We start from the raw sequence: 26,180 nt of genomic DNA, 5'->3' as shown, positions 1-26,180 counted from the left end.
ATTAATATATATCAAGTCATTAATATATATCCAGTAAAGCAATGGTCTAGTACCAACCCCTGGTGAACGCCACTGTATACCTTCCTTCAGTCCGAAACAACCGTTCACTGCTCTCTGTATCCTGTCACTTAGCCAATTTCGTATCCATGTTGCCACTGCCCCTTTTATTCCATGGGCTTCAACTTTAATGACAAGCCTATTATGCAGCACTTTATCAAACGCTTTTTGGAAGTCCATACACACCACATCAACCGCATTGCCCTCATCAACCCTCTGTTACCTCCTCAAAAAAGTCAATCAAATTAGTCAAACATGATTTGCCTTTAACAAATCCGTACTGGCTTTCCTTAATTAATCCACACCTGTCCAAGTGACTGTTAATTTTGTCCCGGATTATCGTTTCTAAAAGTTTCCCCACCACCGAGATTAAGCTGACTGGCCTATAGTTGCTGGGTTTATCCTTACAGTTTTTTAAACCAGGGTGTCACATTTGCACTTTTCCAGTCCTCTAGCACCACCCCCATATCTAAGGATGATTGGAAGATTATGGCCAGTATCTCCGCAATTTTCACCCTTGCTTCCTTCAGCAACCTAGGATGCATCCCATCCGGACCGGGTGACGTGTCTACTTTAAGTACAGCCAGCCTTTCTAGTACCTCCTCTTTATCAATTTTTAGCCCATCCAGTATCTCAACTACCGCTTCTTTTACTGTGACTTTGGCAGCATCTTTTTCCTTGATAAAGATAGATGCAAAGTACTCATTTAGAACCTCAGCCATGTCCTCTGCCTCCATGCATAGATCTCCTTTTTGGTCCCTAATTGACCCCAACCCTCCTCTTGCTACCCTTTTACTATTTGCCTCTCATTTCCTTTTTCACTTCCCCAGAACTTTCTATATTTAGCCTGGTTCTCATTTGTATTATCAACCTGACATCTGTCATACGCCCCCTTTTTCTGCTTCATCTTACTCTCTATCTCTTTCGTCATCCAGGGAGCTCTGACTTTACTTGCCCTACCTTTCCTCCTCGTGGGAATGTACCTAGACATTACCCGAACTATCTCCTCTTTAAAGGCCAGCCATTGTTCAGTTACAATCTTTGATTCCGATTTACCTTGGCTAGATTCGTTCTCAACCCACTTAAATTGGCCCTCCTCCAATTGAGTATTTTTACTCTAGAGTGCTCCTAGTCCTTTTCCATAGCTAATCTAAACCTTATACTATGATCACTGTTCCCCAAATGTTCCCCCACTGACTCATGCTCCACTTGACCCACCTCATTCCCCAGAACCAGATCCTGTGCAATGCCTCCTTCCTCGTTGGGCCGGAAACATACTGGTCAAGAAAGTTCTTCTGAACACACTTTCAAAAATTCCTCCCTCTCTTTGCCCTTTACACTATTACTATCCCAGTCTATATTAGGATAGTTGAAGTCCCCCATTATTACTACTGTGTGGCTCTTGCACCTCTCTGTAATTTCTCTGCAGTTTTGCTCCTCTGTATCCTTCCCACTAGTTGGTGGCCTATAGAATACACCCAGTAATGTAATGGCTCCTCTATTGTTTCTTAACTCTAACTAAATAGTTTCTATCCTTGACCCCTCCAGGACATCCTCTCTCTCTCTCCAGCACTGCAATATTCTCTTTAATCAATACTGTCACCGACCCCCCCCCCCCTCCCCCTTTCTTCCCTGTCTTTCCTGAACACCTTGTGTCCAGAAATATTTAGTACTCAATCCTGCCCTTTTTTGAGCCAGGTCTCCGTTATCGCCACAACATCATATTCCCATGTGGCTATTTGCGCCGGCTGCTCTCCAACCTTATTTACTACACTTTGTGCATTTACACACATGCACTGTAAATCTATCTTAGACCTTCTTGTATTTTCTCTTAGTCTGACCCCACCTAATACTGTACTATTTCTTTAGTGCTATCTGTCTTTCCCAATCCTTTGTACACCTTGTTTCTCCTTTCCAATGCTCCATCCTGGTGCCTATTCCCCTGCCAAGTTAGCTTAAACTCTCCCTTATAGCTCTAGTCAACCTCCCAGCTCTGTTGAGGTAGTAGGGAAAATGCTAGAATCTATTATTAAGGACATAGTAACAGGGCACTTAGAAAATTATAATATGATTAGGCAGAGTCAATATGGTTTTATGAAAGGGAAATCATTAGAATTTTTTAAGGGTGTAGCTAGCAGGGTAGATAAAGGGCAACCAGTGGATGTAGTATATTTGGATTTTCAAAAGGCATTCGATAAGGTGCCACACAAGTGGTTGTTACACAAGATTAGGACTGATGGGATTGGGGTTAATATATTAGCATGGGTTGAGGATTGGTTAACAGACAGAAAACAGAGAGTAGGAATAAACGGGTCATTTTCGGGTTGGCAGGTTGTAACTAGTGGGTGCTGCAGGGATCAGTGCTTGGGCCTGTGAGATTTTACTCTCAGTTGCCGGTAATTGATGTGACTCCAATTTGGTAAAAAGGTGCTTTATTGAACTTCACAAAAGAACCAACACACGCAGTGGTTTACAACACAGAGCCAGAGATCGTATCATCCGCTCCTCACTGGGTAGAGTCGTGACTGTCTAGGAGTCTTGAAGAAAGCGCCCTTTTCACCCACCTTCGTCGATTGATTATCTCTCTCGTCTTCTGCCTTGCCTGGGGTGACCTCTTGGACTCCTTGACCTCAGTCCTGCTCCGCCTGGAGCCACTTCTATTGATCCGGATTGTTCGTCGAAATGTCGAATAGCTGTTTGGCTGGTCTCCAATGCTACCAGTCGTTACTCCTGCCAAGTCTGTACAACCTGATACCAATGCAGGGTGCTCCTTTTATTCCGCTTTTGCGGGGTGGACCCAGGGTCAGCTATTGACAAGGGTCCCTGCCCTATTGGGGTTTTCTAAAAGGGCGAGGTGCCCAATGGTGCCTCGAGTTCCTTGTTTCTTAGAGGAAAAAGGGGTCAGCCTGCTCTGTTCTCTTCCACCTTTCAGGGGTCTGCAGAAGCAGCTTGTGTCCCACCTCTGGTCTTAACCAATCACCACCCTACACAGTAGCACAAGACTGTTTTGCCTCATCTTATCTAGTCTTGCCTTTGTGTCAAGGCTGGGAGTCCATGGTTCACCAGGCCTCGTTTTGACTTCTTCAGATTCCAGGCAAGGTTTCATGGACTTGCCTTGTAAGGTTCCATTGTTTATGGTTGCCGAGTACCTGATAAGGGTCCCAGCTCCAACTAAGACAGGAATGTTTGTTTGTTTCATCTTTTTTAGTTTATTCGTGTAAACAACCCAGAAGGAGGTATGCTGAGGCTGCCTTTCCTGCAAGTTGATGTGATCTAGGAGCTCCCTGCTCTGATATTAGTCCTGTGCGAGTCACACATCCAGCACCATAGTATTCAATTACACAAAATCATACAAAACAAAATACACACAGACACCTTAATTAGCAAGGGTACAATCTTACAGGCCTCATCTGTTAACAGTATATATCAGTGGCTTAGATGAGGGGACCGAGTGTAATGTATCCAAGTTCGCTGATGATACAAAGCTAGGTGGGAAAGTAAACTGTGAGGGAAATATAGACAGGTTAAGTGATTGGGCAAGCAAGTGGCAGACGGAGTATAATGTGGGGAAATGTGAAAGTATCCACTTTGGTGGGAAGAATAGAAAAGCAGAATATTTTTTAAAAGGTGAGTGACTAAGAAATGTTGGTATTCAGAGGGATTTGGGTATCCTTGTTCACAAATCACAAAGTTAACGTGCAAGTACAGCAAGCAATTAGAAAGGTTGGCCTTTATTGCAAGGGGGTTGGTGTACAAGAGTAAGAAAGTCATGCTGCAATTATATAGAGCTTTGGTGAGACCACACCTGGAGTACTGTGTACAGTTTCGGTCTCCTTACCTAAGGAAGGATATACTGGCCTTGGAGGAGGCGCAATGAAGGCTCACTAGATTGATTCCTGGGATGTCCTATGAGGAAAGATTGAGTAGAATGGGCTTATATTCTCTGGAGTTTAGAAGAATGAGAGGTGATCTCATTGAAACGTATAAAATTCTTATAGGGCTTGACAGGGTAGATGCTGAGAGGCTGTTTCCCCTGGCTGAAGAGTCTAGAACTAGGGGTCATCGTCTCAAGATAAGGGGTTGGCCGTTTACGACCGAGGTGAGGAAAAATGTCTTCACTCGGAGGGTTGTGAACCTTTAGAATTCTCTACCCCAGAGGGCTGTGGATGCTCATTCGTTGAGTATATAGATATTCAAGACTGAGATCGACAGATATTTTGGACCCTTAAAGGAACCAAGGGGTATGGGATAGGGTGGGAAAGTGGAGTTGAGGTAGATCAACAACTATGATCTTAATGAATGATGAAGCAGGCTCGAGTGGCCATATGGCCCACTCCTGCTCCTATTTCTTATGTTCTTACGACAGTAATTGTCATTCATACAGTGAACTAAGAGTTGTTTGTCAGTTTTGCAGCTACTCCCCTTGGGGGGGGGGGGCTAGGGGGGGAGGAGGGAGAATTGATTATTTTTGTATTTAAAGCAAGAAAACTCAATAAGACGGGATCTCTGTCTGCTTGTACAGTCAAATTTGCTTCTCTCTAATGAACTACATGCAAGGATTAAAAAATGGGAGGGGGGAACAGAATGGCCAATGCTGCAAATACACAGCAAATCTTAACAGAGAGTACATTTTTGGTGAAGAGTCTACACTTGAAATTCCAACCTTTCTCTTTACAGATGCTGAGATGTAATATCCAACTTATTAAAAAAATTGCTTCCATGCCCACTTCTTGATGCAGCGTGACTTCCGACTGTTATATGTTGTCAGTTTTTTGAATCAGCTGTTTCCTAGTATAACGGGTTTTGTCTGTGTAAACTTTCACTCTGCCAATTGGTCACTCACAAATCACTCCAAATGCATTCTGAAGTTATTTTCAACTGTCATTTTTTCCTCAGTATCTGAAATGTCTAATGTCTAAAATAAAGGTTTAAATAAAATTTCAGAACTTACATTTTTCATGATAACATTAAATTTATTCACCTTCGAATGCCTTCATTAAAAATTTGTACTTGAAGACCTCGGCCTCTCCCAGTTGACTGGGATTGGATTTGATACTTTTGCTCAGAGCTGTGACTGAGCTAAATTTTTGATTGTGCAGTGTAGTGAATTTCCGAGGACTAATGAGCAATGTTCAGTCTATGCGCGCACGTGAGCTTCAAAGAAAACACTACTGATTACACAACTGTTGTAGTTTTTGTTTACTTTGAACGTCTGGAAGTGCATTAGGCTCAGAATCTTTCGTCATTCTAATTCAAAATTCACTTTTTTTATTATTGAAAAATGAACAAGCCATTGCCTCTAATTATCCCACTTGATTATCCTGTTTCTTATCTGTGTTGTCTAGCCTGATTATCACCTTTCAAATCTGCTGTCATCACACCCCTACTTAAAAAAAAAACACCCTTCACCCCTCTGTCCTTGAACTATCGCCACCATCTCCACCTACCATTCTCTCCAATGTCCTTCAACGTGTTGTTGCCTCCGAAATCCATGCCCATCTTTTCTGCAACTCCGTGTCTGAACCCCTCCAATCAGTTTTCCACCCTTGAAACGGCTCTTATCAAAGTCACAAATGACATCCTATATAACTGACCGCAGTGCACTATCCCTCCTCATCTTTCTCGACTTGTTTATAACCTTTGACACGGTTGACCACGCCATCATCCTCCAATGTCTCTCCTCCTTAGTCCAGCTGGGTGGGCCTGCCCTCGCCTGGTTCCATTCCTATCTGCCCAGTTGTAGCTAGAGAATCTCCTGCAGTGGCTTCTCTTCCCGCTCTTGCACCGTTGCCTCTGGAGTCCCCCAAGGATCTATCCTTGGCCCCTTCCTATTTCTTATCTACATGCTGCCCCTCGGCGACATCATCCAAAAACATAATGTCAGATTCCACATGTGCACTGATGACACCCAGCTCTACCTCACCACCATCTCTCAACCGCTCCACTGCCTCTGATTTGTCAAGCTGCTTATCTGACATCCAGTATTGAATGAGCAGAAATTTCCTCCAATTAAATATTGGGAAAACCAAAGCCACCATTGTCTTCAGTCCCCGCTACAAACTCTGTTCCCTAGCCACCAACTCCATCCCCTTCCCTGGCCATGGTCTGAGACTGAACCAGTCTGTTCGCAACCTTGGCGTCCTATTTGACCCTGTAATGAGCTTCTGACCCCCATATCCTCTCCATCACCAAGACCGCCTACTTCCACCTCCATGCCTGACTCAGCCCATTGGCTGTTGAAACCCTCATCCATACCTTTGTTACCTTCAAACTTGACTCTTCCAGTGCTCTCTTGGCCAATCTCCCACCTTCCACCCTCCGTAAATTTCACCACATCCAAAACTCTGCTGCCTGTATCCTAACTCGCACAAAGTTCCGTTCACCCATCGCCCCTGTGTTCACTGACCTACATTGGCTCCTGGTCTGGCAACGCGTCAAATTTAAAATGATCATTCTCATCTTCAAATCCGTCCATGGCCTCGATCCTCCCTATCTCTGTAATCTCTTCCAACCATACAACCCTCCAAGATCTGTGTTCCTCCAATTCTGGTCTCTTGCGCATCCCCGATTTCCATTGCCCCACCATTGGTGACCATGCCTTCAGTTGCCTAGGCCCTAAGTTAATGAATTCCTTCCCTAAAATTCTCCGCCTCTCTATCTTTTCTCCTTTTAAGATGCTCCTTAAAACCTACTTCTTTGATCAAGTTTTTTGGTCACCTGTCCTAATATCTCTATGTGGCTCAGTGTTAAATTTTGTTTGATAACGCTCCTGTGAAGTGCCTTGAGATGTTTTTCTACTTTAATGGTGCAATGTAAATACAAGTTGTGTTGACAGAAAATGTAAACATTCTAATTGCCAACTACTCTGGTACTTCCTAAACACCTCACCTTGGACCATCCTTTTAAAATTCTTTGCCTACTCCCCACAACAAGAATGTGAATACCATGAACATACTCTGTAAATGGAGGCAATGTAGGAATTAATTTACAATAACAGCAGCAACTTGCATTTATGTAGCACCTTTTTAAAACGGTTCACAAAATCGTAATCAGACAAAAGTTGTCGCTGAGCCAAAGAAATAGTAGGAGGGGTGACCGAGAGCTTGGTTAAGAAGTAGGCTTTATGGAGGGTCTGAAAAGGAGGAGAGAGATTTAGGGAGGTATTTCCAGAGCATTGGGCCTAGATGGCTAAAGGCGCAGCCACCAATGGTGGGGTTCAGGGAGTGGGGGATGCACGAGGCCAAAGTTGGAGGAACGCAGAGGATTGTAAGGCTGGAGGAGGTTACAGAGATAGGGAGGGTTGAAGCCATGGAGGGATTTGAACCCAAGGATTAGAATTTTAAATTCGAGGCGTTGGTGGACCGAGAGCCAATGTAGGTAAGCGAGCATAGGAGTGATGGTTGAACGGTATTTAGGGTAGAGGCAACAGAGTTTTGGGTGAGCTCAAGTTTATAGAGGGTGGAAGATGGGAGGCTGCCCAGGAGAGCATTGGAATAGGTGAGTCTAGTGGTATCAAAGGCATGGATGAAGCTTTCAGCAGTAGCTAAGCTGAGGCAGGGGTGGAGACTGGCGATGTTATGGAGACATCTTTATGGATATAAAGCATTGAATCCTTTGACTCACTGTGAGCAAATCCGTGGGAGATCTATTAGTACTGTATATTTCTGGTCTATGGTAATGCTCGTGTGGTCTGGAGCACAATTATGGTAACTGCTTCACCTGTCCTGTCCGTTTTCAACCCACTGCTCAGTTACTTTGGGGAAGTTGTCTAAATAGGCTTAACCTGAGGTCAAATAAAGACTAATTATTGTGGCAGAAGATTGGCAGCTGCTTGGCGTTTTCCCTTTGGGAGAGGCCAGGTCGTCTGAAGGACAGAAAAACAAGCAAGAAGCGACTGGTTTTCTTTCTCTTTTTGCATACTCTTAATTTTAAGATATTCAGTTGCGATTTGTTGGTGTTTTATATCAAGTGTTACAGGCACATCTCAAAACTTCTACACAGTGGTTTTTAATACATAAACAGTAGCAGTGCATATGTACAGAACCAACAGCACTTGCCAGCTTTGGCCCCAGGAACATCTTTTCCCGCCTCAGACTCTGGACCTTGCATTTCCCAGTTGCCAGATAACAGAAAATTTATCCATACTGTATCCCTGCACAGCCTTAAGTCTGGTATCCCACATGACCCCGTTGCTTCCTTCCCTGGTCCCTTGTGGCACTCCCTATCCGACTGTTTCACTCTCAAGCTCGCGTTCCAAGCTATGTAATAGTAACACCATGAGCGATCTACTAGAAACTTTCATTTTTGTCATGGTTTTTGAAGATTTACAGTATTGTCTCCAGGATTTTATGTAAAGCTGTGCTGAAACCTGAAAAGATATTTTACTGCTTGCCAGATGGATGGCTGAGGGACAAAACTACCTGCCCTGCCACTTCACAGGGTCTAAGATTAAAAGGAGGTAGAATTTTAACTCCGCACTATATGTGGATTCAGAGTTCGGTAGATATTTTTATGATACTGGATATGAAATACTGCATGATGGGATTGCAGCTAAGACTCTTGCAATGATTGCTGAGGCATTCCCTAAATCAGTGCCCAGAAGTTGGATTGTGATCAATGTAGTAAGTGACAGCAGTTAATGCACCACCTCAGGTTTTACTCTGATGATTGACATTTCCTGCGCTGCATCCCCTAAAAGTAAGTGTCTAGTCCTGGGGTGGGAACGTGGGCATGTTTCATCTTAAGACATAGCCCTCATGGCACATAAATAAGACCTAAGCTTTTTGAGTGTGGCTAATTCTGCTGTTCAAAAATGGGATTGCAAAATTGTGGACAAACATTACTGCAACATAAAGGTGCATCGCAGAGCAGGATGGAACTCATTTCTGATCTTTGTCTTGGTGCTATGAGGATGTAGCACTGGTGTTTGCAAAAACCCAGGTTCCTTTTATGCTGAACACTAGATGGAATAATATGTCACAATGGAAGACTACTCAAGATACTTTTCGACAGATGGTTTGCCCCAAAATCTTGTAGCAACATTCCAAAACAGTACGCTGATGAGGATTGTGTTTCAGGAGTCAGGACTAGTATAGTTGTAGTACTGGAAAGTTGTTCACTCTCTCTTGGAAGGGGATGTTTCTTTGTACATGCAAGGAAACGTGTAATCATTACAAGATATGAACAAAGTCATAGCTGAAAGAAAATTTGGTTGTTGCACCTTCTTGCTCTTGAATGTCGATTTACTTTTTTGTTCATTCTCGATGTGGGTATCGCTGGCATATATTGAACATGTCTGGTTGCCCTACAGAAGGTGGCAGTGGGCTGCATTCTTGAACCGCTGCAATCCTTGTGGTGAAGGCGCTCCTACAATGCTGTTTGGTGGGGAGTTCCAGGGTTTTGACCCAGCGACTATGAAGGAATGGTGATATATGTCCAAGTCAGAATAGTGCGTGACTTGGAGGTGATGGTGTTTTCATTCACCTGGCTCACAGCACCTCATGATGTCCAGCTGCTAGACCTGTTATTAATCTATCCCACTTAACACGGTTTTAGTGCCATACCACATGATAGAGGGTATCTTCAGTGTGAAGATGGGACTTGGTCATCGAGTACCGTGCAGTGGTCACTCCTAACCAATACTGTCATGGACAGACTCATCTGCAACAGGTAGATTGGTGAGGATGAGGTGAAGTAGGTTATTCACTTGTGTTGGTTCTCTCACCACCAGCCCAAGCCCAGTCTGGCAGCTATGTCCTTCAGACTCGGTCAGTACTATTGACTGCTCTTGGTGATGGACATTGAAGTCCCCCACCCAGAGTGCTTCCTCCAAGTGGTATTCAACATGGAGAAGTACTGATTTATCAGCTAAGGGAGGGCGGTAGGTGGTAATCAGCAGGAGGTTTCTTTGCCCATGTTTGTCCTGAAGCCAAGAAATTTCACGGAGTCTGGAGTCGATGTTGAGGACGCCAGGGCTGCTCCCACCTGATTGTATACCGCTGTGCCCCCACCTCTTGTGGGCCTGTCCTGCCGGTTAGTCCTGCTGGGTGTGCTTTTGTTGTGTCCTAATTTGATGGCTAGGCCACAGCCGAGTGGTCTGTCCGGTTTTATTTTTCCTATAGTTGTTTGATACAACTGATGGCTTGCCTGATGAAGACGGGGGAAGGAGGTTGGGACTGTTCCCCAGCAACTGCAGAAGCATCTCCAAAGCCACTATTCAGTAAGTCTGGACAGAAATGGCTGACAAGCTCGGTGCCAGTAACATCACACCCAATGTAGAAAGAGGTTAAACGACCTCACGAGCAGCAGGGGAGAGCGCAGCTCTTCCCCCTCCCCAGGTGTCAACAGCACTTGACAACACAGCACTTCCTCCTCCACCACTTTCAGCAATTCCCTCCCCTCCATCATATCCTTTAGCAGACAATCACACAGGCACTCTGTAATACCTCTCTTTTTCATTCCAAGAACATTCAACTCTTCCTTTGCTCTTTTCACACCATAAACACCATTTTCTTCTCACATATTACCACTTGCACAACCACAAACTCCTCCCAGTACTCCTTCCTCACTTCACAACCCACACTCTTGGCTTTACATTCATCATCACCCCATTCTCATTCCATCTTGCTGCTTCTCCAGCTCTCAGCACATGCACTATATGCACAAGCCTCTCAACTCCACTTACCTTTTCAACACCCAATCACTAACTCACAATCTCTTTCTGTAGGAGAACATAGCACATAATGCCAGGGAGAGGACCAAGCTGGGTGGAGGAGTACTTAACATTATTGCCCTCACGCAAGCAGTCTGCAACCGGGCCTTCGCAGGCTCGAGCATCCAGAAGTCAGCTGCGTCACAAGTATCTCGAGTGTCCCAACATGGGTAGCAGCAGCCTTCCACCAGCTGACTGAGGCCACTGGGGGTCTGGAGGGGGCGGTGCTCATAGGAGTAACTGAGTTAGTGAACCTTCTTACAAGACAGGCACTATGGGTTGACACTTAGGTGAGAAATGAATGGAAGGCAATTATTGTGTTGGGAATTAAATTCACCTTTATCAAATTTAGCACTTTGGTCTGCAGTGTGATTTAATAGCAGCTTCTCATTCTGCATTGTCTATGTCATTAATATAGAAGTTGTCTAAATGGTTTGAATGTTCTTCAATGCAGGATGAAGGGAATGGGGAAGTATGTAACAGGGACTGTTAAGCAGAGGGGCTCTGTGTAAGTTTTGAGAGCAGGGGATTGAGCAGGTCAGAGGAATCGTTGAGCAATTAGCTGATCCCTCACATCTCTTGCTGCAAGATGTTAAGGTGGCCCTCCTTTATACTGCTTCCATGCCTACTCACTGGTCATAGTATCATAGTAGGTACAGCACAGGAGGAGGCCATTTGGCCCATCGTGCCTGTGCGGGCTCTTTGAAAGAGCTATCCAATTAATCCCATTCCCCTGCTCTTTCCCCTTCAAATATTTGTCCAATTCCTTTTCAGAAGTTACTATTGAATCTGCTTCCACCAGCCTTTCAGGCAGTGCATTCCAGCTGATTATAACTCATTGCATAAAAAAAAATTGTTTTCTCATGTCACCCCTGGCTCTTTTGCTGATCACCTTAAATCTGTGTCCTCTGGTTACTGACTCTCCTGCCACTGGAAACAGTTTCTCCTTATTTACTCTGTCAAAACCATTCATGAGTTTGAATACCTCTATCAAATCTTCCCTTAACCTTCTGCATTAAGGAGAACAACTCCAGCTTCTCCAGTCTCTCCACATAACTGAAGTCCCTCATCCTTGGTACTATTCTAGTAAATCTCATCTGCATCTTCTCTAAGGCTGTGATATCCTTCCTAAAATGTGGTGCCCAGAATTGAACACAATCCTCCAGCTGAGGCCTAACCAGTGTTTTATAAAAGTTTAGCATAACTTCCTTGCTTTTGTATTCTATGCCTCTATTAATAAAGCCCAGGATCTCATGCTTTTTTAACAGTCTTCTGTTAAGGGGATCGGGCAGGAAAGTGGAGTTGAAGTCGAAGATCAGCCATGATCTGATTGAATGGCAGAGCAGGCTCGAGGCGCCATGTGGCCTACTCCTGCTCCTGTTTCTTATGTTCTCAACTTGTCCTGCCACCTTCAAAGATTTGCTGTATGTGCACCCCCAGGTTTTTCTGTTCCTGCACCCCCTTTAAAATTGTACCATTTAGTTTATATTGCCTCTCCTCATTCTTCTTACCAAAATGCATCACTTCACACTTCTGTGTTAAATTTCATCTGCCTCATATCTACCCATTTCACCAGCCTGTCCATGTCCTCCCTGAAGTCTGTTACTATCCTCCACATTGTTTACTAAATTTCTGAGTTTCGTGTCATCTGCAAACTTTGAAATTATAACCTCTGTACCCAAGTCCAGGTCATTAATATATATCAAAAAGAGCAGTGGTCCTAAAACTGACCCCTGGGGAACACCACTGTATACTTCCTTCCAAACTGAAAAACAAACATTCACCACTACTCTCTGCTTTCTGTCCCCTAGCCAATTTTGTATCCACGCTGCCACTGTCTCTTTAATCCCATGGGCTTTAATTTTGCTAAAAAGTTTATTACGTGGTCATCTTCGTCCGATGAGGATTGCTGCTGTGCCTCCTCCAAATGCAGGCCACTGTATGGCAAGAATGTGCATTGTGAATAGCGCACTCGATATTTAGCTGCACACATGCACACATTGCAGGGCCTGCGATCGGAAACTGCGATTCGCGCAAGATTGTGCAGTATGCAGCACGGCACTATGATGCAAGAAAGTCTTTGTGGGGCATGTTGTAGGGAGCCCCGAAACACCTGAACTTTTGCCTCTGCATCCCTGTGGTGTGCTCAGTAATGATCCTGGTGATCCCCTGGCTTTGATAATACTGTTTTTGCTCAGGTGTGGGGGGTTTGCAGAGGAGTATCATGAGCCACGTCTGTAGGGGTCATTCCTTGTTCTCCAGCAGCTATCCTACCACGTTGCTGGGAGGGTTGAATATTGAGGGAATGGTAGACTGTCGCAGGATAAGTGAGTCATGACAGCTGCCTGGGTACCTTCCATAATTTGCATGACCCTGTTTCTGTGATCGGACACTACCTGGGCATTAATGGAGTGGCAGCCCATTAATGGAGTGGCAGCTGGCTGGTGTTCTGGTGCCCTGATTGCATTATGTGCAGTCAGTGACGCTCTGGATGCGAGGGAAGCCAGCCACTGCTGAAAATCCCTGAGCTCTCTCGTGTTGTCCATTGAGGTCACCTCGTGTACTGTGTGGCCTCCTACGAGCACCCCCCCCACCTGCTATCTTCTGATTGGCCCTTCTGGTGCCGGTTGCTGCTTCTGCTTCTCTTCCTCCAAGTGTTCCTCTATCCAAATGAAACTACCAACAATAGTACCCATTATAAGCAGATAAACCTTCCTGTGGATGAAAAGGCAAAAAAATGTGAGGAAGAAACGATCTGGAAACTGGAAACACACCTGGCAATCCAAATAGCACAAAGATCCTGCAATCCAATTAGTTGTCCCTTTTAATTATTGCTTTATTAGTGCTCAGAGACCAATCCTGCCAGGTTTTACTGGTGGGTTCGGCACTGGGCTGGACTGCCGCGATTTTTAGTTAAAATGGTCAGGATCCTAATTGCGTTATATGACCCTGATTTTTAATAAATTCATGAGGCTCCTGTCTGCCTGTGGTGGGTGCCTCGGCTGCCTCTGAAAAGTGCGCACTTAAAATGACGGCGGGCTCGAGTGTGTCAGGAACATAGTGCTAATACTCTACTGCTATTTTAACCACCTGCCCACCCTGTTCCCATAGGGCGGGCAGGATTAAAATCGGGGACAGCTTTTGAAGACGGAGAAAATCGTCTGATTTGTAGTTAACCAAATTTTAGTAGTTACAGAAGAATTATTTATATTGATCTTGTTACTAAAGAGCAGTTTTGATTTAAAGTATCGTATATAATCAATTTGATATTTTATTGTGCATTTGCATCAAGATAAACATTTTGAATAAATTTTCACACTGACTTATATTAAAGGCTACAAGGAGAAAAATATCTTTGGGCTTCTAATACGTATCCTTCAATGATATTTTTGTACATATTGTCTGAAGTTTTTAAAGATGTAGCTTAACTAAATCAACTATTGGTCTTTCCTGTCTTACACTTCATGGAATAGTGATATGAAGCCAATTTCTAGTTTATGATCTAAACAAGTGTTCTCTCATCATAAAGTTTAATGATGGTGAGAGGTGTAGCCATTTTTTTACTGGTTAAATATGAACACTAGTTATTTTATTAGTAAAGGTCTGCATACAAGGACAAGTTCCAAACAGTATATGTTTTAAATGTTTTGGAAAATCTGCAGTTCTGAATTCTTTACAAGAAATGTTTTGATCAAGAAGGCATTCGTTTTCAAAGCAGGTGTGGTACTCAGCTCCACTTTTTAAAAAGCTAATTTTGAAGAATGTGTGTATTGAACAGTGTATTTAAAACTTTTAGGTGTGCTGACAGGAAAACTTGATGAAAGTTCCAGAAACAGTTTGGCTTGAAGTGTATGAACACAATAATCAGTATGCACTTCTGAAGGGATTTTAGGTAAGATTATCGATTTCTCTTTTTAAAAAAGGCACTCTGATGGCCAAGAAGGTAAATGCACTTTATGTTGTGATACTCTGCTGCACAGAAGAGGAAGACCCCAGGTTTGATTCAAAGTCTAAGCTGCGGTCATGTTTTGGAGGTTTTGCATTAAATATTTTCTTGGATTAATGCCCACACGTGCAAACTGGACTTCACATCCACTACGATCCAGAGCATGGCTTAATCTACCAATATCTAGGTGAGCAATAGCAAAACCCGGGATTGCAACAGGGAATCCTTACTCTGTACACCGGCTGCTCTGATTCTCCTCTCTTGAGACTCGGGCTCTAAATCAACAGACAGTTTTATTTAAATAAAACAAGTAAATGAATTACAGTATAAAACAGTGATCATACACTTCTATTCTTTGCATAAAATAATAAAGACACTACTCACTTTATCTCTGTACTTAGACTTCAAAACAGAAACTCACCTCTTATACTATGGAATATGCTGCAGTTTGAAAACTAGTTTAGCTTCTCTGATGGCTGGCACTGTCTTACACACACAACTCTTCTGCTGATTGGAAAGCTGAAGTGATTCATTCCCAGGTAAATAAGCCTCCCATAGAAATACAGTTGAAACCTCTTTGGAGTTATACTGAAACAAAATGAAATAGACCCCTTCATCTCATAATTAGATTAGATCAACAGCCATTCACAGGTTATCAATTATTTGGAATGTTTGACACCTCAAATACAGTTGCCACTTCCAATGAACTATGGGAATGTCTCTTGGCCTGAATTTTTTAAAAAACTGAAATATCAAGCTGAGCAAATTAAATAGAATGGCACCTAAGCAGCAAGATATTACGAAGTGCTTCATTGTAACCATGCATATGAAATAACCCCGTTTGCATGTTAGACTGTAATATAGATTGCCTCCAACTTGCAGAAAATAGCTGGGTATGATTCTATGTGGCCTGTTCTTAACCTCCCACATGCTGTTTCCAGTAATGATAGAGGTTAAAAATTCAACAGACAAAAATCCACTTTTGTTACCACTGCATTAGCTGATCTTAGTTGAGGCACCAGTGGGGCGTTACAGCTATGCTTTTCGAAAGAAAATTGATGGAATTAATCCAGGCTGTTTTTACACCACTCCTGATTGCTCACTAAGTGGCATTGGAAGAGGCCTTTAGCGCAGGTTGGCTTTCTGCCCTGTCGGAATGATAATTGGCTTATGGAGACACTGCGTTTTAAAAATGTGTGGGGGTGAAACTTGTAGTTGACAATTTTTAGTTCTATTTCTTGTGATTCATAAAACTCTTAATGTGTGTTTATATATCAGTTGGGAAGGTTTGTTTCATTTCCTCCTTGGCTGTATGTTTTCAGACACCTATATTAAAAAGTTACTAAATATAAATACAACCTGTCAGTGAATTTTTTAAATCAGTGTTCTTGTAAGGCAGAATAAGCCTTTTTCAATGAGCATCTAAAATGAATTGGCTGCAGATTCTGAAACTAGGTAATTGCGATGTAAACGGAAATGCAACAAAATGTAATAAATACATTTTTTTAATCTTGTAAATCCCCAAATATAATCTGGACCAAATTAAGTACTTGTTTGTTAGGTGTTCTGTCAGCTGAGCCATTTATCAAAATTTTGGTTTTATGAGCAGTAATATTTTGAGTTGAGGCGACTTATAATACAAGCGAGTTCCTTGCAGACTTTGAGTCCTGTTGTATTGACTGGATTATATATCATGGAGCCTTGGGCCACATACAAATTTTAAATTCATGTTCCCCTTAATTTTCATACATCTCAAGTAGTTCATACTAACAAATTTTAGATAAATACTAAATCTGAATACCATCAGTGAGGCAACAGCACCAAAAACAACGTTTTCCAAACCTCCAACCCTCAAAATTCAAACCAGATCAATCAGCAAATAAGAAATGGAAGTGTAAATAGGGTTGAGTTGCTTGAGGTTCAAGGGCTAGACTGCTAGGTCCCGAGGGCCATGTGACCCATGGGTTGCAGTTTGGATAGCCCTGCTTTACAACATCTTGAGAGAGACAGCCCTTTTTGTCAATTCTCTGTCACATACAAAATCATACTGGACCTGCACAAGAATTTCTTGAACTGAAGCCATGCTCTTTTTCTAGGGAGCATAAAAGCTGCTGCACCTCAACGTTCTTTATGATTACAAAAATCTATACAAAGTACTGGCTGTGAATATTCATGCACCACTTCTGCTGTTGAATTTGTTTACGTAAAAGTTCAAATGTAGAATGAATCATTTGCTGTTGCAAGGTGGTTGGAGTAGGCATTAGGCTGTGCGAAATAACTTTGCTTACCCCCTGGCACCAGCAGGTGCCTCCAGCTACATCCTGTTTGACATGAAACATATCTTAATAAGTGGTGTTAACTAGGAAACTGTTCCAAAATTGTAGGCTGAAAATTTTGCTGAGGAATTAGTTAGTAAACCACTAATTCCCCAAAATAAAACAAAATCTTGATTATCTGTGGACTAGTCCTTATCCAAACATTATTTTTTGAGCTGCAGTTTATCGAGGAGTCTAAATGTACACCTTCCACTGCTGATACATTTAGTGACCATTGAAAAGGCTGTGGCCCAAGTTCAGAGTGCTGATTTGCTAATATTTCCCATTTCATTAAAAACATGGTTGTTACTCTACCATTTGCACAGAATGGGGAAAAGGAACAAAATCTGACACTGCATTTTTGAAGGTTAGTTGAGAAAAAATTTGAACAAGGACGTCATTATTTGATTACACCTCCCTAGTCAATGCTGTGGAAAATGGGCAACTGAAGAAAGGACATACACATTTTTTTAAAATGAGAAAAAGCTCTGTTAACTCAAGCAGTCCCATCTGGTGCATTTTCATCGTTGTGCAGTAGTCCTGCTCAGGAAATGGCATTACACTACAAGAGAACTGCAGTTCCTGCAGCCCTTGTGTTTAAATAGTGCTCCTATTACCTCAGAAGAGCTATTATTCTACTAAAAATAGATTTCTAGCCCCCCCCCACCCCCTGCCCCAGCCACCACAAAATAGATTAATGGTGGTATTAAAGATTCCACATGCCATTGGGCTGTTAATGCTGAGTTGAGAATTATTATGTAACGTAACTTCATTCCTTTGTTAAAGTAGATAGCCTGATGTTTTGAATGTGACCTCTGCAGTCATACAAATTTTTATTTTTTTCTTCCCAAGTTTAACTAATTAAAGTTTCAAAGTGATACAAAGCAGGCTACTGATGTGCATTCGATTAAAATATTGTCACATTCGAATGCAACTCCATTTTCACTTAATATGCAATTGATCAGGCGTCCATTGTTTAGTATTCTGGAATAAAACTGAAAATGATTGGGGCGGGGACTTAAATTATATATTTAACCTTTTGTCATATAACCATTATAGTCATTGTCTGCTGTAGCATCCAGTTATCTTGTGCTGCCACACCAGTAAATTTTCCAAGCTTAAGAGTTCTGTGGATCCTCCACTTGACATTGTAGCTTCTACTGGAAAATTAGAGCTTTTTGCAAATGTTTCTGATTTTAAGAATCCGTGTTACCGTTTATATCTGTGCATATGTATTCGAGTAATATTGTCAACTGAATTAAAAATGGGAAAACTAATACTCCAATCTTTGTAGATGACAGAATCATAGAACGGTTACAGCACGGAAGGAGGCCATTCAGCCCATCGAGTCCGTGCTGGCTCTGTGGAAGAGCAATCCAGCTAGTCCCGCATCCCGCCCTATTCATGTAGCCCTGCAAATCTTTTCCTTTCAAGTACTTATCCAGTTCCATTTTGAAAGCCATGAGTGAATCTGCCTCCACCACCCCCTCAGGCAGTGCATTCCAGATCCCAACCACTCAGTGTAAAAAAGATTTTTCCTCATATCACCTTTTTGGTTCTTTTGCCAATCACTTTAAATCTATGTCCTCTGGATCTTGACCCTTCTGCCAATGGGAACAGTTTCTTTCTATCTGCTCTGTCCAGACCCTTCATGATTTTGAATACCTCTATCAAATCTCCTGGCAACCTTCTCCGATCCAAGGAGAACAACCCCAGCTTCTCCAATCTATCCATGTAACTAAAGTCCTTCATCCCTTCTGCACTCTCTCTAAGGTCTTCACATCTTTCCTAAAGTGCGGTGCCCAGAACTGGACACAATACTCCAGTTGTGGCCAAACCAGTGGTTTATAAAGGTTCGTCATGACTTCCTTGCTTTTGTACTCCAGGCCTCTTCATAAAGCCCAGGATCCCGTATGCTTTTTTAACCACTTTCTCAACCTGCTCTGCCACCTTCAACGATTTGTGTACATATACCCCCAGATCTCTCTGTTCCTGTACCCCTTTTAGAATTGTGCCCTCTAGTTTATATTGTCTCTCCTCATTCTTCCTACCAAAATGTATCATCTCACATTTTTCTGAGTTAAATTTCATCTGCCTCCTGTCCGCCCATGCCACCAGCCTATCTATATCCTCTTGAAGTCTATCACTATCCTCCTCACTGTTCACTACACTTCCAATTTTTGTGTCATCTGCAAAATTGTGCCCTGTACACCAAAGTCCAAGTCATTGATATATATCGAGAAAAGCAGTGATCCCAGTACCGCCCCCTGGAGAACACCAGTATGTATCTTCCTCCAGTCCGATAAACAACCGTTCACCACTACTCTGTTTCCTGTTACTTAGCTAATTCTGTATCCATGCTGCTACTGCCCCTTTTATTCCATGGGCTTCAATCTTGATAACCAGCCTATTTTACGGCACTTTATCAAACGCCTTTTGAAAGTCCATATACATCACATCAACTGCATTGCCCTCACCTACTCTCTCTGTTACCTCATCAAAAAACTCAATCAAGTTAGTTAAACGTGAGTTAACAAATCAGTCCACACTTGCCTAAGTGATTGCTAATTTTGTCCCGGATTATCGTTTCTATAAGTTTCCCCACCACAGAGGTTAAACTGACTGGCCTATAGTTGCTGGGTTTATCCTTACACCCTTTCTTGAACAAGGGTGTAACATTTGCAATTCTCCAGTCCTCTAGCATCGCCCCCGTATCTAAGGCCAGTGCCTCCGCAATTTCCACCCTTACTTCCCTCAGCAACCTAGGATGCATCCCATCCGGACCGGGTGACTTATTTACCTTAAGTACAGCTAGCCTTTCTAGTACCTCCTTTATCAATTTTTAACCTATCCAGTATCTCAACTACATCTTCCTTTACTGAGACTCTGGCAGCATCTTCTTCCTTGGTAAAGACTGATGCAAAATACTCATTTAGTACCTCGGTCATGCCCTCTGCCTCCGTGAGTAGATCTCCTTTTTGGTCCCTAATCGGCCCCATCCCTCCTCTTACTACCTGTACATAAAAGTATCATTTTACATTTCTATATTACAGTTTCTATATTCAATTCTGTTCAATACAAGGTAGAACCTTATAGTTGACTGATTTGGAAGTTATAGGTGACCACTTTAGGGGTGATTAGCTATTGATCAGCATGCAATCAAATTGGCTGGATCAATCTACAACTGCACAGACCTTTGGTGGAGCTGGCTTGATGGGTTGAGTGGTCCATGTTCATCATATTAGTGATTGGATTTGAATTAATGTTAGCTACTGTAATGAGCAATATGCTAGTGATTTTTTTTGTTGCAGTTTGTCAGCCTTATAACTTAAGTGGCATTTTTTTCCTGGCAATGTCCTTATCCTTGAACATTTGTATAATAAGCCCCTTTCTAGTAATTAGAATTTTTAAAAAAGGAAATAACGTTAGTTTTCATTGAAAACTTAAAAAACCACCCAGTCAAGGCAGCCATCTGTATAATGTTTTAGAAGCTGGATGCTGCAGCATATTTCTGTACTCAGCCATTAGTTAGTGATAGTTTGGGTCCCAAGTTTGAGTGTTAATTGTGCCACTGCCCCAATCTCTGAAAAATATATAGCAAGTAACAATTTCAACTCTGGTTGGGAAGATGGGTGTAAAATAGTCGGATTTTTTTTGCATTATGTCTGATTTACAGGTAGGAGATTCAATTCAAACTCCCAAGTAGATAATCTAATTAGGTTTGTTGCAGAATAGTCAAATATTCAACATGATGGCATAGTTTCCAAAAAGTCCAGATATGTGCCTAAATGGGGCTGTTCAGTAGTTGTTTGTCTTGAGGATATTTTAATGAATTCAATATATTTGATTCAAAATTATTAAAGTTGCCTCCAGTCTAAGCGTCACCGATCCAAGCATAGTATTCTACTTTATCCAAGTACTTTGTTTTGACTCATTGAATAAAGTACCTGACTCAAGTATGAACTGTTACCTGATTTGATTAGCCAATTACTAGAGTTTATCTAGTCAGTATTTTGATAATTCTAGAGGAGGAGCAGAAAAATATTTTAGAAGCAGCTGTTGTGTAGTCACTAATAAGCCATTGTAAAAAAAAATCTAAGGTTTATATAGCTACTGATTGAAGTATTAAAATGGATTGACAAGCTGATATATTAATTAACTTCCAGCTATATTTGTAATAGGCATTAGCAAAAACTTTTGAATGTTTTAGTGGTTTCATTGTACATATTTACAAAAAAAACCGTCACTAGGGCAAATCCTTGCTGGTTCCTTAAATCATGGATTTATTGATTGTCACCTAGATTGCGCAATATACATTTCTGTAATCTCTTATGTACTCTCTTTATGACATCTGATTGAAAATATGTAAGCTGTTAGAAGCTAAAATAAATTTTAATATTCCAAAAATATTATTTTAGATGGTGATTACTGTTTATAAAATCTCTATGTTACAATAATGTGCTAAATTTAACAACATTCGTACCTTTAAATAGTGATGATGCTTGTGCATTTGACTGGCTGCTTCATCCACATACATTTGGAGACACTGGGAAAAACGCTGGGAGACACAACATTTGGGGAATGGGTGTCCAGGAACAAAGATAGGGAGAAAGATCTTTCGGAGGGAAGAAATGGGGGAACAGGCTTCAGGGGGAAAAATACATTAAGGAACAGGTATTCAGGAGCAAAGAGATAACGAGGAACTTATTTGGGAGCATAAAAGTAGTGGGAAAGAAGAAGTAAATAATGAGGAGGGTTTTATGTATAAATATTTTTTTACAAACAACACTGAAACGGATTTAATAAAAGTAGGACTGGAAATGGTTGGGGGGGGGGTGATGGGGGATGGGAGGAGAACATCAGGTTAAAAGAAATTGCAGAAAAAGGAAATGGCCATAATAGTTGTGCAGGGATTTTTTTGGGGGGAAGGGGGAGTTTAAGAGTTGGACTGGGAAGGTAGTTGGTGTGGGGGGGGGGGGGAGAAAGCAAGAGAAACAAACAATGGTGGGATTGAAGGGAATTGCTGGGAGCATGTTTTTTTTATTATAAGGGCTGATTTTACTTTCTGAACTAAAGTGCCAGTTTACCAGCAAAGATAAAATGAGGCATGAGGGTGGCCTGCAAGCTGGGAGATGAGCACAGATAGCGCAGGAGGCCAGGAGAAGATCCAGGAAATGCCCTGAGTGTGCGCGAATTGGGAAGGCTGTGTTGGCAAATGGGCAGCATCCCCTGGCCGGACAGTAGAGCATCATGGGTGCTGGGAGGTGAGTGGTGAAGGCAGTGACCAAGCTGATGAGGGCGGCCTGCAACTGGAGCATGACTGGTAAGTATTTACATCAGAAATTCTCATTTATAAATGTCTGTGTAGGCAGTTTCAATTATAAATAACGATTTTTAAAAGCGCCACAAAAATTTGTGACAACAGGAAATGTGACCATATGCAAGGCTTCAAATAATATGAATAGGTTAATAGATTTACCTTGCATATAACTTCATTTTGTATGAAACCATTTAAAATCTTTTGTTGTCGAACATTTTAAACTCTCCACTGACTGAATAAAGAACTCTTATGTTAAGTGTGCTTGAGTTGTTAACGCACACTTAATAGGTTAACTTTTGGGGGGAGGGTAAAAATGCAACAAAGTAAATCCCCTAAATTTCCAGAACTCAGATGATTTTCAAACTTCGCTACTGGGGCCCTGTTCCCAGCATCCGTTGTCCTAACTGGCAGGTTCACATTTCCACGATAAAACTGCTTTATTGTAGAAAACATCATCATTATAAGAATAAAAGGAGCACCAGAAATAACTGGCTAGTAAGTCCACAACTATTGAAGTCTGATGAGATGGACAGAAATCTGATGACTTCATAGATATTTGGAGCCCTTAGAGTTTGGCTTCCAAACTCTGAAACCTATACCACAAGGGGGAAGATTGTATGCCTAGCTCTTAAAGAACTTAATGTGCAACATTTTGGGGGAAAAAGGATATAAAATAGTGATTCTCCAAAGCTGTATTCATTTTGAGCTGGTCTAATTGTTACTGACAGCAGCCACGAGGGTAGCAGAGTACAAAATAAGGAAATGTACTTTAAATAAACCCTCTCTCCACTTTGCTTCCAGTTTATAAACTCTAGCAGTATATTGTAAGCTGCATTATATTTACACATGCTTCAGAGCAGTGGATTATGTTGGATGTAATTAACTTTCAGATGTTCTAAAAGGCCGTGATGCCTTTTAAATCCTGCTTTTTTGCTTTTCATCCCAGGAAGGAAATAACCTCTGAATTTGTCTTGTGGTACTGTTTTTCCTTTCAACTTTCCTACAAAGTTCTAGTGCAAAATTATGCTAGACATTTACGTGTCTACAATATTCACTTAGTGTGAGGAAATGATGCTTTATGCTGCTGAATGCACTTTTATCTGTGGCTGCTAATGTACAAATCAACAATAAAATTTAGTTATGTGTAATCTTTTTAAAACTGAATTATGATGTTTGGCAATTCCAGCGAGAATTTTAACTTGCCAGAATGAATAATTGCATAGCTATTTCATGATTCAGTTAAGAAAAAAGTTACTTTTATTCTGATGAATGTTAACCAGCCATCATTTCTGAGCGCTTTTCGTGCTAACAGGAAACTGAAGATCAGAGGCATGAGAACAATGTCCACATAGTTTTGAGGTCTGTTGGGGGCAGAAGGGGAATTTTTGATTAGTTTCTTACGTTAACGAGATGCCATAATTGGTGTTGCTTGCTTTGCGGTCATGTTCTGTATCAAATCAAATGTGAGTATGACCTCCTTAGCAAAGACATCTGGCTATATAATTATGGCAACTTGGTGGCTTTGTATAGATTGTTAAATGGGGCTCCACCTGTTTTGTTTAAAGAACAAAAACAAGTTTGGAAAAATTGCTGTTTTGCTCACCCGATACTTTTTTTAAATTACGATAATCATAGTTATTTGTGTGTTATGGTACAAAGTAGTCCTGTTTTTACTTCAGCAATAGAAAATGTTTTCTGCTCCAGGTGTTCTCTTCCCATTAGGGCATCAGAGATGCCAAATATACCCATTTTCTTCCATGCTGTCTGGAAGCATTTATCCTTGCTGCATATGTACAAGCAACCGTAAACTCTGAGATTTAGTTGAGGATATTTCAGTAATTGTTTGCACTGTTTTAATCTGTTATCAAGCGTATGGCACAGACACAGAGTAAATATTGTTAAATTACATTATTTTTATCCATAGAAAGATATAGATAGATCAAACATTTTTTTAAAAAGACATAAAATGGGTTTGAGAGTCTTAAAATTTTTTAAAAATATCTGTTGAGCAAACAATGTATTGGGGCAGAAGAGATTTTTCCCCTAGTTTCTTCTATTAAAAGGTATTGGAGAAAAACAGATTTCAGATCAGGAAAGATGTCAAAATATTAAGGATGAGGTACTTCTTAACAGAAAAGCTGGGTCGAAATATTGGAAGATTAAATGGCTTTTTCACATCTGTGTTATTCCTGGATCCAGTCAACCTAGGTATCATGCGTATATGCACTTCCTGTCAACTTTTTCCATTTTAAATTCCTATGTCCACATTTATAATGGAAACTGTATATGTAAACTTGTCAGACTACAATTATACCTCCCTCCTCCTTTCTCCACCCTCCTCCGCCCCCCCCCCCCCCCCCCCGTGCAGGCGTGCAGTGCCACTACTGTTGGGAGGATGTAATTACAGTGTGACAAGTTTACATAAGCAGTTTCTATTATAAATATTAACATGAATTTATTGGGAATATAAAAGTTATTATTGAATGTATTACTTTAAAATAGGGATAGACTTGCATTTGTACACCCATGTCTAATTATCCCTGGCCCCTATCCTGAAGACTATACCTGGTTTTGACTCCCCATGTGCAATGTCATAGGAGCTTCACAAATGTGGTATGAAAACTCTTAGATCCTGAAATTGTACTGTGGCATGCTTAGCATATGAATGCTGCACACATTCATCTGAAATTTGTCTCTTGACTATTACGGCATTAACTGACTTATGCAGGTCAATGTTGCTGCTCAAATAGCAAACGGAAGAATTTCAGACTGTGTTCATACGTTAATATCCCACAGTGCAGTTTTACCCTTAAAGAATTAAGGGGTCAAGTTTCTAAGAATTTGTCTTATTTCTGATGGTCTAATTACAGCTGGAAACTGTGGTGCTGTATGTATCCGAGTCAATTGTCCACTGTGGATGACGATTACTGATTACTGGTATAGGTTTATGATACTGGTATAGGTATAGCTGCAAAAATACTAATTAACTAACTGGGAGATGGAATCAATTAAGGGGCGGGGGATTACTGCAGGTTCTGATCACTTAATGGCCCTGCTCATATATTGTTACAAGTCTAGTTTAGAGCAGGAGGTAATAACAGCAACTTGCAACTATATAGTGCTTTTAACAATGAAAAGTATCCCAAAGCACTTCAGAGGTGTGAGAAAAAATGGATGCTGAGGTAAAGAAAGTGTTTCAGCAAAGCGATCACCCAGTCTGAACACCTCTGCTCCGTCCGCAAGCATGACCCTGACCTGTCGGTTGCTTGCCATTTTAATTCCCCATACCACTCCTACTCTGACCTCTCTGTCCTCGGCCTTCCAGTGAAGCTCAATGTAAGTTCGAGGAACAGCACCTCATCTTTCGTTTAGGCACATTACAACCTTCCGGACTCGACATTGATTTCAATAACTTCAGATCATAACCACTGCTCCCATTTTTTCGGTCAGCTAGTACTGGTAATGGTTCTGCTGCTGCCATTTACAGCTACTCCTGATCAATCTTTTGTTTCTTAACCTGTCCCATTACCACCTTCCTTGCCTTGCACCATCATCTCTTTTGTCACTTAATCACTTGTGCCCTCTACCCTATCACAGACCTTCCCTTTTGTTCTTTCCTCCACTCCCCTTTCATTCCCCCCCCCCCTTCCCTGGCTCTACTTGCTCAAAAACTTTAACTCTTTTAACATCTTCCACTTCTGACGAAAGGTCTTCGACCTGAAACGTTAACTCTGTTTCTTTCTCCACAGATGCTGAGCTTCTCCAGCATTTTCTGTTTTTATTTCAGATTTCCAGCATCCGCAGTATCTTGGTTTTGATTTAGAGGGTTGA

At 41.6% G+C, this 26,180-nt stretch overlaps 2 protein-coding genes across 4 annotated transcripts in view; both read left to right on the top strand.

Annotated features, from left to right (window-relative positions):
• The window catches only part of fstl1b (follistatin-like 1b), a 587,712-nt gene that overhangs the window by 85,065 nt on the left and 476,467 nt on the right, over positions 1 to 26,180 (top strand). The gene's annotated exons all lie outside the window — the stretch shown is intronic.
• Positions 1 to 26,180, top strand: part of pou2f1b (POU class 2 homeobox 1b) — a 166,851-nt gene that overhangs the window by 21,256 nt on the left and 119,415 nt on the right. The window contains exon 2 of one of the 3 annotated variants that reach the window (XM_067993030.1): positions 14,565 to 14,660. The exons of the other annotated variants lie outside the window; for them this stretch is intronic. The gene's annotated coding sequence lies outside the window, so the exon portion shown is untranslated. The remainder of the gene's footprint in view (positions 1 to 14,564; positions 14,661 to 26,180) is intronic. 3 annotated transcript variants of the gene reach the window in all.

The sequence above is a fragment of the Heptranchias perlo genome, chromosome 11 (genome assembly GCF_035084215.1).
Source record: "Heptranchias perlo isolate sHepPer1 chromosome 11, sHepPer1.hap1, whole genome shotgun sequence".
Taxonomy (NCBI): domain Eukaryota; kingdom Metazoa; phylum Chordata; class Chondrichthyes; order Hexanchiformes; family Hexanchidae; genus Heptranchias; species Heptranchias perlo.
Note: the sequence above shows the minus strand (reverse complement) of the source record. Positions and strands in the feature narration are given on the sequence as shown.